General features: G+C 44.7%; 1 long non-coding RNA gene across 1 annotated transcript; it reads left to right on the top strand.

Moving 5' to 3' along the window:
• Positions 1–1154: 1154 nt before the first annotated feature.
• LOC146191871 (uncharacterized) lies at positions 1155–3665 on the top strand. Its single transcript, XR_014706371.1, has 3 exons — positions 1155–1285; positions 3211–3291; positions 3360–3665. It is a non-coding gene; the product is annotated as an uncharacterized LOC146191871 (long non-coding RNA).
• Positions 3666–14317: the final 10652 nt, after the last annotated feature.

The following is a 14317-nucleotide window of genomic DNA, read 5'->3' as shown; positions in this document are numbered from 1 at the left end:
TCTTTACGCACCATCCAGTGCCAGCGGCGAGGTTCAAGAATACTCCCAAATGCTTCCGTAAAAGCTGAAAACGTAAGTGCAGCTTACTGTACTAGTTGAATTGTACCATCCAACTTACTTACCATCCAGAACGTACACTCCTTTACGTAACATTCAGTGACAGTGGCGAGGTTCAAGAGTACTCACAAATGCTTCGCTAAAAGCTGAAAATTTAAATGCAGCTCATTGTGCTAGTTCAAACGTACCACCCAGTGGACGCACCATTCAGTGCGTACACTCCTGGACGTGTCATCCAATGTCAGCGGCGATGTTCAAGAGTACTCACAAATGCTTCGGTAAAAGCTGAAAATAGAAATGATGGTCATGTTGCTAGTTGAACCTGAAACGTACCATCCTGAACGAATCATCCAGTATCAGTAGCGAGGTTAAAGAGTACTCACGAGTGCTTCGGTAAAAGCTGAAAATGGAAATGCAGCTCATTGTGCTGTTGTAAATTTATGTTGGCGTCAGATCAGCAAAATTTAAACAAGTCTGATTAAGTCTGATTAAACACACTCACACGCACAAACGGTGCCGGGAGGAATGCGCGTGGGCTAGACGGCTGGCAGGGGCTGTGCCGTCGACATTTGATCTAGGCATCCAAACGTGCCGGCGCTGCATGTGGCCGAAGTACGGCGGACGGTAGACGCTGAAATATGAAACGGTTTCATGCGTGGCTATAAAAAGAACAATGGGGCGATGGCTAATACTCGGGCACACCATGCTCGGGCATATTCTCCTCTCACTTTACGCATGCTTTCCGCTGTGCGAAACTGCGCGCTGTGGACGGGAGCGTCGTCGTTGTGCTGGTGGAATGGTGGTTGTCAAGTCTCACACTTTCGTAAATGTCTGCGTATCCTGATCCACATATTAAAGTTCATGAGCACCATCGGAAAGTCCACATATCAAGCACCACGCAAATGTTGCTCTTGCAGACATGGACTCCAGGATCCCATCGTTTTTGACAGCAGCGCCGCCGCTCGTTTGCCGCGCATTGGGCCAGCATCGACTTGTCAGACTGGCTTATTTTCATCCGTTCTTCTTCGAGGTCTCGCCGTCTGCCACCGATACTGATTTTGGCGGGAAGAGTGACGACAAGGCGCTGTCTTCGTCGCCCATGTCTTATAGTGATTTGGAAAGACTGAAAGAGAGTTATTCAAGCCAGCGGGCAGCATCGGCAGAAAGATCTGATAAATGCTTTGCTGGATGGCGATTTAGGGATGGTGCAGAAAACGTGCGCTTCGAGGTAAGTTGCCCGTTTTCATCTTCATTGCTTGGAATGCAAAGACCTCCGTATTGCGAAAGTAATTATTTATCGCCATTGTTAGTAAATTCTTGCCGAGTGTTTCCTGATCCTGACAAGAAGTAAATGCCGTAGATATAATGCCAACACTGTTGTAGTGAAATTGAACAGAGTACGCTGTAAGCCATTTGCTACACACATTATGCTCAAGGAAAATGACATGTTTTGAGAGGGCAGTAGCACATGTCCTGTTGTCGCCTTTCTTTTTCCTGTGAAAATGCTGTTTTTGTTGAGCATAAACACCGCTGAAAGTAAAACGAGCCTAACACAGTAAAAATTATGCCTCGTGCGAAGGAAGCGATGTGTCCTTTTTTTTTTTATTTTTTGAAATCAGGTTTGCACAAGTGTAAGTAAATCACGTTTTTTTCGCACGTAATTACATCGCAGTTCTATCGTTTTTTGTAGTAATTTATAGGTTTGTAGTAAACCCAAACCTTGTGGACATTTTTGTTATTTTTTGGCACCCGCAGTCCTAGAATTTTTTGTAGCAAACTGTAGGTTTGTAGTAAATTCAAACTTTTGCTGACATTTTTGTTATTTGTCGGGAACATATAACATGGTCACAAACTTTCTTCAAGACCGTATGAGCTGAGTTTTTCTGCTTTGTTTTGTATACGATTATTGGATCCTAGTGCATCTGCTCGAGCTACTAGCGTCTTTAGAAATATGTTTCTGTAATCTTTACGCAGTCTAAAAAATTCCTACAGCCTTGTCGCAAACTGGAAATGATTTAGTCAAGTGAAACCAATTGCTGGGCTAGTTGGTGCATTTCACAGAAAAGGAAAGATTCACAGCGCTAGCAAGTACGCACTCATAAATAGACACACATAGAATAGACGCCGACTCCAACTTTTTGTTTTTTCGAAACGACAGCAAAATGAAACGTATGTTTTTTTTATAAGAAGTTTGGAGTCAGCGCCTGCCCTGTGTGCTTCTATTTGTGAGTGTGTATTTTTTAGCTCTGTGAACCTTCCCTTTGCTGGAAATGATTGTATAAAATATCCATCCCAAAATTTATATCTGTGTGTTTTGTATCTATCTTTTTGGAAGAAGCTTCGTTCTGGTGAAAGGCACTTATTAGCTTAGCATCTGGTGTTACTTGACTAAATCATTTCCAGTTTGCGACAAGGTTGTAGGACGTTTTTGAACTGCATACAGATCTTTTTTTTTTTTTAAGAAGTTTCAGTTTGGTGTCCTGTCGACACAGAAGTTGGAGTTAGCGCCTTTCTTGTGTGTGTGTGTATTTGTGAGTGTCTATTTGTTAGCGCTGTGAATCTCTCCTTTTCTGGAAATTATTCTATAAAATATCCATCCCAAAATGTATATCTGCGTATCGACATTTATTTTTTAAACTTTCATTTTGTGAAATGAACCAACTAGCCTAGCAATTGTTTTTACTTGACTAAATCATTTCCAGTTCACGACAAGGTGTAGCAATTTTTTGAACTCCATATAGAATTTTTTTTTTTTTCAAAGAAGAAGTTTCATTGGGGTGTTTCGAAAAAAAAAAAAAAGGTATTCAGTGCCTGTCCTATGTGTGTGTATTTGTTAGCGCTGTAAATCTTTTCTTTTCTGGAAATGATTGTATAAAATACCCATACCAAAACTTTTATCTGTGTGTGGTATCATAATTCAATGAATGTTGCTTTGTGTTTAGCAAAAACAAAACAGCCTGTAAATCTGAAAGCACCGGAATGTATGAAATAAAGGTAATAATTTTCTGTGGAATTTAGGCGTGTTCAATAAATTGCGGACTTCATTATTTGAAAAAAAGAAATCAATTTCATAAGTTCTAAGTCTTGATTGCTCCCCTTTTATTGTCATTGAAGAAGTGGTTTTAAAATATGTCAATTCTGTAATACTTGCAGATCACTTTGCTACTGAATGGTGGAACTTTTGCCTCTGCATGGTTGTGAAAGAATTGAAAGCCACATTTCCGGGTGAGGCCAGTGAGTATCAATTTGCTATAAATTCATTTATGCCTTCTAATTTCATTACTTTCAATGTTGCATTTTAGGACATCTACCAAGCATTGGAGCGCGTCCGGATGAACTCTGATGACGCCGACGCAATATATGCTGGGTTTGAAGATATCAAGGTCGAATGCTGGACGTCATCGTGGAACTCACGCATGCCATTGTGAGCTACTGGATATTTAATGTCAGGCATTCAACGAGCAACGAAAACGTTTGCGCAGTGCTATAGCATTTATGCAGCCTAAGAAGCTCATCGCCACTATGCCCATTAGCTCTCAGGGCGATTTCTGCCATTGAAAAGGGCATAGCCACACTGCCTTTAAATACGAATAAAGTGAGTATTTGTTGTCCGGAAATTTTGTCGTCATCATTGCTTGAAGACTAGTGCGAACAAGGTAAAATTAGTTAGCATCTTGTTTGTAGATCAGCTCAAAGTTGCACCGAACTTGAACCCGATGACAATTGACCACATATTACGAATAATACAAATAATTTTAATTACCAAATTTTTATTAGGATATTCAATATTTTCCGAAATAATTTACCTATCAATGCTTATATTGGCTCCATACAGGTAGCAATTGATACTAGGTTTCTGCCACAGTAAGCACTAGGACCTATGTAGTGAGAACCTCTAGGCAATGTAGTATTTTATACTAAAGAACAGGTTGCACATTATACTACCTTTTCAATGGTAATCCACAATAAGAACTAGGTATATGTTGTAATAAGTACTACGACCTATGTAGTACGAATCTCTAGGTGCGGTAGTACTGCGTACTACCTGAGTACTACCTAGCAGGTAGCACATTCCACTACCCTTCAAAGGCAAACTATAATGCACGAAGGTGTTGGTGTTCACTAACCTACTACTAACTGGCGCTAGTACTGTTCACTAACTTCCTGGGGTAGTACATTTCACTAGCTGTATTTTTACTACCTCGAGTTACTAAGAAGGTAGTGATCTATGGGACAAGTAAAAGGTTAGTAGTTACCTAGTGAATGCACCAACCTTTTTTTTAGGAGTGAGGTTATGCGGGACGCCGTAATGGAGGGCTACAGAAATTTCGACGACATAAAGTTGCTTAAAGTGCAGTGAGAGCGCACGGTACATGGCGGGGCTACGGGTAATTGATTACTTGTGCTCAGTTACATTGCCTTGTAATTTTTTTCATTAATCGATTGCTATTATTCAAAAGGTAACGTTCTGAGTTATTCAGTACTTTTTTCTTCAACAGTCGCCTCTTGGAAGTTAGCACTGGTACTAACGGTAAGGTTTTCTTCATAGCGGGGCGACAGCGAAATAGGTGCAGAAGGAGCATCATGCGCTATCATGTTTGGGCCCCGACCGGGTCACATCCGACTCCCACACCAGTTACCCACTTGAGAAACAACATGGGTATACAGTCTATAGGTATCCTCCGCGCAGTCAGATGGCGCCACAACCGCAGAAACTTACAACCCAATTCATCCAACAACACAACTTTCATACAGACCTTGAAGGCGTGGGTATATCTCAACAGGGCGTCTAAAGCAAGCATTCAGTTGAAACCGGCCTTAATACTACAGGATTTTGTGTATGAGTTGCAGCGCAAGGGCTTCATACTCGGTAATACACCTTTTACCTGCAGTGCATACATTCAGATTATGTTAAGTGCAGCTGCTGATCTGTCCGCGAGAAAGCGGGGAAAGTTTGCGAAAAATTCGAAAAACAACCACTTTTAAAAATAATAACGTGTAATAAATTGCCAAGCAAGTCGTCCTAGTTCATTGTAGTGTGAGTAGATTTGCGTTAAAGCAATAAAACGTGCAAAGAAACTAACGCACTAATGATCGATCACTTGTCTGTAATTATTCAGTGAATCTTGGGGACCGCGGAAAACTGTCCAATAGAAGGAGTAATTGTTATTGTAACCGGTTGTGACTCATACAAAACGCCAAGCAAGTCGTCCTAGTTCATTGTAGTGTGAGTAGATTTGCGTTAAAGCAATAAAACGGGCAAAGAAACTAACGCGCTAGTGATCGATCACTTGTCTGTAATTGTTCAGTGAATCTTGGGGACCGCGGAAAACTGTCCAATTGAAGGAGTAATTGTTATTGTAACCGGTTACTTTGTGTGACTTATACGATACTAATTCCAAAAGAAGGCAGGTGTAGAATGGGTCGAGAGAAAGTTAGGTAGGAGGATCGTATTAGTAAGTCTGATGGGTTAATGCTGCAACAAGTGGCACAGGACCGAAATAATTGAAAAAAACAAAATATATGGAAGAGGCACAGCAGGCGTAAATATGTTGGTGATGCTGGTGGTGATGATTCGTTTTTGAAGTCATGAAATTTTCACCGGGTGAAACATTGACCTCTTAGGCTAGGTGTCATAATTTTACACCGATATATCTGTTGGCCGTTTTCATACCCTTAATTCGAAGCGTTCAGTGCCAGAGAACAAAAACATGGATCCACGTATTACAAATTTGCCGCCCTTGGGCACCTTTGAAGTGCTTCTTAGGGTCAGAAATAATTCACCAGATTTTCTGATTAAGTGGTCAATAAGCGGAATAGGAAGATTATAATAATTTCTGAGAAGGTTACTGCTACTATCTGCCCTTTATCTGTTCTCGTATTCAGGCGAGTTCTTGTTTTGGTGGAGCGCCATCCCTGCAACCAAAATATCCAGTAGCTCCTACTCAGAATTCGACAGCAGTAATAGTATAAAAAGTATAGCGCTCGAAATATTGTTCAAAAGCACTAACCATTAGCGTGCCAGTTACGCGAGCATGAAACAAATAACTTAGCAAGGAAAAGTAAAACATTGTCTGAAGTCAACTGGAAACAAAGCGCAATGGCAACTCGAGCTCTTCTCCTATTGAATCTCACTTTTTCTTTTCACACTTCATTCGGCTCCAGCACACACTTTCTTCCACTGTGTAGTGCACAAATATTGCTGTTGACATTTAGGGTCTATGCCGCCTATATCTCTGCGACTTCCTGCTCGTCTTGTCCCTTTGCTGTCACTCCTTTTATAGTTCCTTGCTTCGTTACCGGCACCCTGCCTTTTGTTCCTCCTCTGCAGCAAAGACCAATTACACGCGAGTGAACGACAACATCCCTCCATATATACCCTTTGGGCACCAACTGTCGCTGTGGCGTGGGCTGGGCGCCAGTGTTTGCCGGTCGCGCTCACTACACAATTGCGCGATGGGGCGTCGGTCGGTCGGCCGGCCGGCGGAACAGCCTTTGCGAAACGTCGCCCCGGCACATTGAGAAGGACGCCACGCGGAAAAAAAAGGAGCTCGTGAAACACGCCCGTCTTTTAAACACGAGGCTATTCGTGTCACTTTGTTTGTCTTGCTCATTTCCTTGTGCACCCTCTCAGCTAGAACTCGATGCGAGGCGCTCCGATGGTCAGTTTATGTGGAACTGCGTCGTACACATTTGTCCCCGCAAGGCACAACAACGCTAAGCGTTCACTGGACGGCGCGCAATTACAGAGCGCGCACAGCGCGATGTTTGTAAGCGCCGCAGGGTGAAAGACCTCTCTTGTTCTTCTCAAAGTGTTTCTCAACTCAGCACCGTGACAGATATAATCGTTCGCACCAAGGTCTCGCCTTTTATTTTTGACAGCGCGCGCTTCACAGCGCGCACCGTAGTTTTGGAATGCAGCGAGAAACCTTCATGGTGCGTTCGTAAACGTGACTACGGGCTCCGACGACCGGCTTTGGCATCTGTAAAGAAACGACTCGAGCGGAGCGGAGCTGTACAGGTACGTTCAAAGATGGATCATATGACCGCTATCTGGTCTATACTTGATCAGCGCTTTTATTTATTTGGTTGTGAAATGCAGTTACTTAGGGGCTCGGGAAAATATCTTGTAGTATGCATTGAATGCTCAAACCGGACGGCGATAGAGCACTGCTCGGTTTGCTCTAAGCTTTTATAGCATTGCTCGTAAATAGTGCTGAGCAACAACCACCCCCACATCAGCTAGCGCGATCGTGCTGCCTATTGGTTTTGTAAGTTGAATGCACTTAGAAAGGGAAGAGTTGGACCCAATGAGGTTTACATTGATATATTTAACAGCACGTTCGAAATGTTGAGTACCGCGCATCTTTACAGTGTTGACGGGTGAGATAACAAGCCAGAATGATATTTAAGACTTGCCTGGTCGGACAGTGAGAGGACGAATTAGTCTGTGGATCAGTGAGAGGGCGAGTGGATCAGTTCGTGCGTGACTGGGACAGTGACTCAGATAGTAAGGGAGGTGAGCGCGTCGATGACGCTTTAATTAAGCCAGGAAATCGTGCGAGCATGAGCGAGTGAGCGCGACACTGTGAGTCAGGGAGCGCTTCAATGACGAAAGGTGTGGGCAGGCAGGTTAGTGAGCAAGGTAGAGAGAGCGAGAGAAAGAGCAATAGGATGAGCCAGTGAGTGTGTACACAAAACTGTGAGACCAGCTCGCGTTATTAGTGCGAGTTTTTCAGGGGCCATAGCTTCGAGTATATATATATATATATATATATATATATATATATATATATATATATATATATATATATATATATATATATATATATATATATATATATATATATATATATATATATATATATATATATATATATGAAGAAAAGAAGCCAACAGTCGGCGATGCCAAGGAAAGCGTTGGGGATGGTACTTTTATGTCTTTTTTTTTTAATGTTTGCTTAGATAATCACAGAAATTAGTAATGTAATCTGTTTAGAGGAAAGATAATTAAACACAAAGTAGAAGAGCAGTTGGAAGAGCACCGGACGCGATATTCGGAGGTCGTGGGTTCGGTTCCCACCATCGGCCCGTTGTTTTTTCTTCTACATTGTGTTTAATTATCTTTCCCCTAAACAGATTGCATTAATAATTTCTGTGATTATCTAAGCAAACATTAAAAAAAGACATAAAAGTACCATCCCCAACGCTTTCCTTGGCCTCGCCGACTGTTGGCTTTCTTTCTTCATGTATTATAACGAGCACCCTCGTTTCCCCTATATATATATATACATATTATAAGGTAACGCGAAGGTCGGACTTGGGGGACCAGGTTTTATTGCAGACCTGAAGCCTTTGTCGCACACTGCAGCCAACCACACTCCGCGATGACGATGGGTATCAACAAGAGGGAGCAGGATGAAGATGAAGCGCCACACAGTGCTCACCATATATATATATATATATATATATATATATATATATATATATATATATATATATATATATATATATATATATATATATATATATATATATATATATATATATATATTTAACGCTCCAATATTATTGCTGTGGTACGAAATTGAGTGAAAGCAACTCGCTGTTCACAATCCCCCCTCAAGATTTCGGCACTTCGCGCTTGACGGCGTCCACTCTCACAGAGAGGCGGTAAGGCGAGAAAACAGTGCCCCGGAAAGCAAATGAAAGATAACAGCAAGATGACCCCCCAGAGTTTCCATCCTACTCCTTCTATTCAGTTGCAACGCGTGCCACATAGGTGAGAGATCTCTCGCCACTCTATCAGCCGGCAACGACATGCCGAGACGCTAAATGACACGACATCGCACCACCCAGGAGAGGCCGGTCCAGACCAGGAGGGGAGGACCGCCTTCAAACGAGAGGCAAGAGAGGACCATCATCGCGCCCTCCGCCATTCCGAAACCATTTTCTCCGCGCCCGAGGCTTTTTTGCGAGAACCCGCTCCACAAAGGGCGCCAAAGAGGAGAACACAACAACGGCGTTCGCGAGAAAGCGCGCTCACGGCCCCGGCGAAGGCGGGCGTGTTGCGCGCGTACACGCCACGCTCGCTCGGGTGTAGCGTGGCGTGGGATGGCCGTGCCGCCATTGAGCTGTTGGCCAGCGAGCGGAGTGAGCGGCCACTTTTTACCATCACGCAAATTATCGGGCGCTCGCGCAGAGCGCAACGCGGGCACCGCCGCCGCTGCCACCTTCGTGCGAGGCCTCCCCGGCCTCGCAGCGAGTCTTTCTCGGCTGGCTCTGCTAGCCTTTCTTTTTTTCTCGGAAGAGATCCGGAAACTCTTGCGCGAATACGCTCGACAAACAAGAAAAGAAAGACCGACGGAGAGTGGAATAGCGCTCGCGGACTCTTTCGAACACCGCTACGCCAAGGATGAAGACCGGCTGGCTTAAGCAAAGCTGGCTGCGCGCGGCTCAAGGGAGTGGCCGGTGTTCCTCGTTGTAGGATTTGTCTTTGCCGCTCGATGGGGCCCGCTGTTGGAGTGGAATAAGACCGTTGCGCAATCACGGCCACCGAGGCAGTGGGACTAGCTGCTAAAGAAGAGGGGGCCTCCATCGTACGCAAGGGAAGGGGAAAGGAGTCGTAGTAGCGGCAAAATGTATCCGCACGTGACTGCAGATGGAAGGGCGGGAGCTCGGCGTCCCGCAGCTAGCCTTTTCATCATGCGAGGCCAGATACGCGCCGCTTTTTGCTAGGGATTTAAGCGGAGCCGAAAGCTGCAGCATACAAATACACACGATGCAGAAGTCCACGGGTTTATTAATTCGGGTCGTGAGGAAACTTTGGGCCCGCTTTCGCCAGGCCGGTTTATTCTTAGTCACGTGCAAACAAGTCCTCCCGCCATCTGCTACAGCCGCCGAGTCCCGGACGGCGGACGCATCCGCTCGCAGTGGCGCTCGAAGATTGAGCGCCTTGTATTTGCGGCGGCAGGTCGTAGACGCACAAGCCAGGCTGCGGTGTATAGCTACACGCAATCGACGACGCGGTTGCAAAAGAGCCTAGGCACGGCACTGGTCTCTCCCTGAGTGCTAAATCAAACCACCGCGGTGGTGGAAGACCGTGGAGGCGCAAGCGGGGAGAATACTAAGAGAACAACCTTTATTCTCTTTTCTGGCCTATCTGAGAATCGGAGGGAAGAAGAATGGAGTTAAATTTGGCTTTTGCAAAGGTCCTGTACGTGTGTAGGTTTCGTTGACCAAGACGGCGGATGGCGTGTTCTCGACGGCGATGAATTAAAGAAAGGTGCAGCGTCGGGGAAGCACAGCTTTCCTATTCTAGATCACTCCCTCGCTGGAAAGGAAGCTCATGTATTTAACATTAGGCTCTACTGAGAGGAGAGTTCACTGTCACTGTCGTTGTGCGTTGTAGTACCATGTGACGGTAGGACAAGTGTGATTTTAGTTGCCCTTCGGTGGTTCACATACACCGATTGCCTATCTATAGGTATGATCGGCCTTGGCGAATCATTATTGTATTTGCTTGGCGTCTTGAAAAAGGCATAACTCTGGTGAGAAAACTTAGTTGAAATCTACAGTAAAGTTGAGTGTCCGTCCTTCATTTCCCATTTTGCTGCTGAAATTGTGGGGGAATTGTGGGCATACCAGAATACGGGTGAAGATGAAGTTCCGTAATACGCAGCTTTGAGGTCAATGCTGCATTGGCCAAACACTTTGAGAGGTCCAATAAGATCTTAAGGCTTCAAGTCGTGTTGCTTGGTGGTCACCTCTCCGTTACACTTACCTATACTAGTAACAAACTTCTTTCCTACCGCTTTGATAGCACGTTTCCACGTGAATAACGTCTTCTTACTGTACGAAACGTGTTTTTTCCTTCAGAAATGCCGTAGGCCGACAGCGGACAGATACGTCCACAGTTCGGAATATCCGATCTAAGGAGGGCAGAAAACCTGCTGGGACGTAAAAAAAGATCGAAAAATAAACCGTTCTCTGTCCGTGCCACTAGATATAACAGCCTCAATCTCAGGAGGAAGAATAACTTGTCAGTTTACACTTTGAAGCAAACACTGAGCAAGAGGTTGGAAGCAATTTGAGGCGCTCGCCAGCCCGCTTAGGGCACTGCTTTAATACGCTTTCAACGTTCAGGGATATTCTCCACAGCGCCTTAGCAGTAATAACTTGCCATGTAGAACACCGCGAAGCAATAAATTCGGTTAGAAGAGTTTCCGTCACTTAAGACTTTCGTGGCTTACGTAACGGTTGCAGCAAGGAGGCGCAGAAAATGTGAATTCATGTGAATTCAGGGAACAAATGGTACTTTTTCATGGAAATGTTCTTCGAAAGGCTTGAAGTGGCGCACTTGCCACCGTTTCGGGAGAGGCGTTAAGATGCATTAATTGGCGCCGTTTAGAGTACTGCTTTCTGCTATAAATCCGCCTTCATGCGGAGCAACTGTTACAAACTACACCCAGCGATTGATTTGCTCACCTTGAGTGCTGAATAAAGCTGCTGCGATGGAGCTCTGAACAATCAAGTTTATTATTTACTTGTGTGAAGAAGCGTAGACTCAAATTTCGCTATTTGTTTCGCCTGCCTGAGCTAATTGTAAAATTTAAAACATTCTTATTCATTTCTCATTACAGTGCACTACTCTCAGTTACAGCGACCGAAATTCAGATACTGGTTGTTTACGGGCCAGGTCTGTGAGACGAAACCGTGCAGTGTGCCTCCAAATACGAAAGCAAGAAAGCTAAGTTGCAGGATTTATTTATTTCATTGTTATATATACAGTGAACGAGGTTTCCTTTTTTTTTTTTTTGCTCAAGTAAAAGGGGCATCACGGAACCATACAAAAAAAAAAATAGCACTCGGCACGAGAAATGAACACACGGTACAGCACAGCTCAGAAGGAAAATTAAAGATTAATAGAATGAATGAAAACATTTAAAAGGCAACGGACATGACAGGCGGCAGCCTTTTTCTAATGTGTTACGACAATGAGTGCTCCAACGTGGCGCGGTACAGCACGATATGCAATACAATACACCTCAACTTGAAATCGGGATCTTTTTTTTTTTTTTTTTAAGTCACTTTTCCTTTCCTGTATCTATATCTGCTACCCTATATCTGGACACGTTAAGGAGGAGTAATACAGATAAAAGGCCAAGCTGTAATGCATAAGAATCACGCTTCAGCAAATGCAGAAACCGGATGCATATGCTGACCCAGTACTTCCTGTAACGATTCCTGCTTTCCCACCCATAGAAACGCTCTGGCACTCGAAAACACTCGACCACCATCTTCTGCTCCGGACCACCCCGTATCAGCTCTGCATTCAGCATAGAGAAACTATGAACACACCCTTTGGCTGGCACGGGAAGGAACGTTTCGCTGGAAAAATGTCTAGACCTCCTAAATGGAGTACGTTTCAAGTTAGCGCCAATTGCTCACGGAGTCAAGTTCAAGGACTCTGGACGCGGACATGCGCAAACCATTGCGTAAAAGTGAAGCATACCACGTGGAGCAGGCGTTTCTGGCCCAAGAGAAGCTAATGATCCATAACGCATGCTGGGGACTGAAATTTCGGGGAAAGACCCAGAAGGAAGGTGGAACGTACAGCAATTTAGAGATTCCCCGGCCGATACCACCGATCTTGTGCACCGGTTATTAGCCCCGGACAAATGTTCACTTTCGTTTGTTCTCAGAAGAGCAACTTTGCGTGCTCCTGTTCGCAGTCGCTGCTGGTAGAGGTGAACGTTACAGTGACCGCGTATCGGTGTTCAGCACATGGGAAAGGGGGAATCCCCTAGCGGAGGTGCAGGTGACTAGTGGAAAGTTTCCTCTTCAAAGTGCACTACGAGAGTGGGTTGTAAAGAACAAGCGCGTTTTCACAAGCTGAACACTGCTGCCGTACCCGAGAGTTCATGGCCACATTGTAAGAGAAAGGGATAATGAAAAAAAAAAAAAAAGCCCTGAATAAAGCGTTTTGCGACAAGCTCCCTCAGAGGCGCAAGCCGTTGGAATAGAAGTCGGTTCATTGCTACCCCTACGGTGGAGCAATCTAGTCGGACCACTTCCTTGCGTCTGGCCTGTGGCCAAGTGTATTCTGGGCCCGTCTGAGGATATAGCTCCTTGGCATTAGCGGCGTATCGTTATTATGGCCAACTTACCGATGACGTCAGCACTTGCACCATTAGCGAGCCCGTTCTAACAACTGCAATGCTGGCACGTTTGATAGAGAGACACGGCTGCACCCGTTAATAATATCGCGTAGCACATCAGCACGTTCAGAACACGTCGTGCAAGTTAAGAGGACTGTACGCGTTATACAGAGCGTACATGCAAAACTGCAGGCTTTCTTGACTGCATGAAGTTGCATCATGCTTATTTAAAGTAATGAAGGCTATGAATAATGTAAGTGCTCGCGATTTCAAAGCCCTCTAGTCATTGAATATTTCGCTGCGAAGAGAGGCCAGCCCCTCTGTCCACCTGGAAACAGCAAAAAACATTTCGAGACACTAAGGACTGCCTACAAATATAAAGGCGAAAGCTGCTCATGCAGTGATGCCCGACTCGGTGTGATGATGAGGACATACATCTGAAAGCACATAGGTCGGTTCGAATCCCAATCGCTTATATAGACAAGCAGATGAATACCAATTTGGCAGCGAAGTGGTAGGACACCACCAGGAACGCTGTGCTAAGAACAGTTTGGTCCCAAATTCGATACGAAAGGGGACAGGTCTGCACTCACATGATGGTTCGTTAGTGATGGTTCCTTAGAGCAAATGGCGCGCCAGGGGCGACAAGGGGAGAAGAGCCTTGTCACAGGAGTACCTGTCGTACATGGCGTTGTCCCATTGACCACTCCGATGACTCGACACTTGTGACGCGAGAGAGGGATTTGAAGTGTAAACCTTATGCACGGTCATATGACAAATAGTCATACATTGTTAATCATGAAGGTACTTGCTTGGTTTGACCTTAGATGCCCTTGTAGTTCATTCGCTTATTTCAAAGCATTCGCTCTAAAATAATAAAACACATAATGGTTATAGCTACCTTATAATAGCTAATGAGTCCTTAAAAAATTCGCCACTGGACCACAATTATGCCCACACTGAATGGCTACGCACCTTTATTACCACACATGGCGCACGCTGGGTGCGCTATTGTTAGAAACGCAGCAGCGCAAGACAAGACAGCGCACCCGTCCTGTCTTGTGTGTCTTCTCATCGCGTCCGTGTTCTTTAGCGCTGGC

Source organism: Amblyomma maculatum, chromosome 4 (genome assembly GCF_055883805.1).
Source record: "Amblyomma maculatum isolate TAMU_Amacu chromosome 4, ASM5588380v1, whole genome shotgun sequence".
NCBI lineage: Eukaryota > Metazoa > Arthropoda > Arachnida > Ixodida > Ixodidae > Amblyomma > Amblyomma maculatum.
The sequence above is the reverse complement of the archived record's forward strand: the minus strand, read 5'-3'. Positions and strand labels throughout refer to the sequence as shown.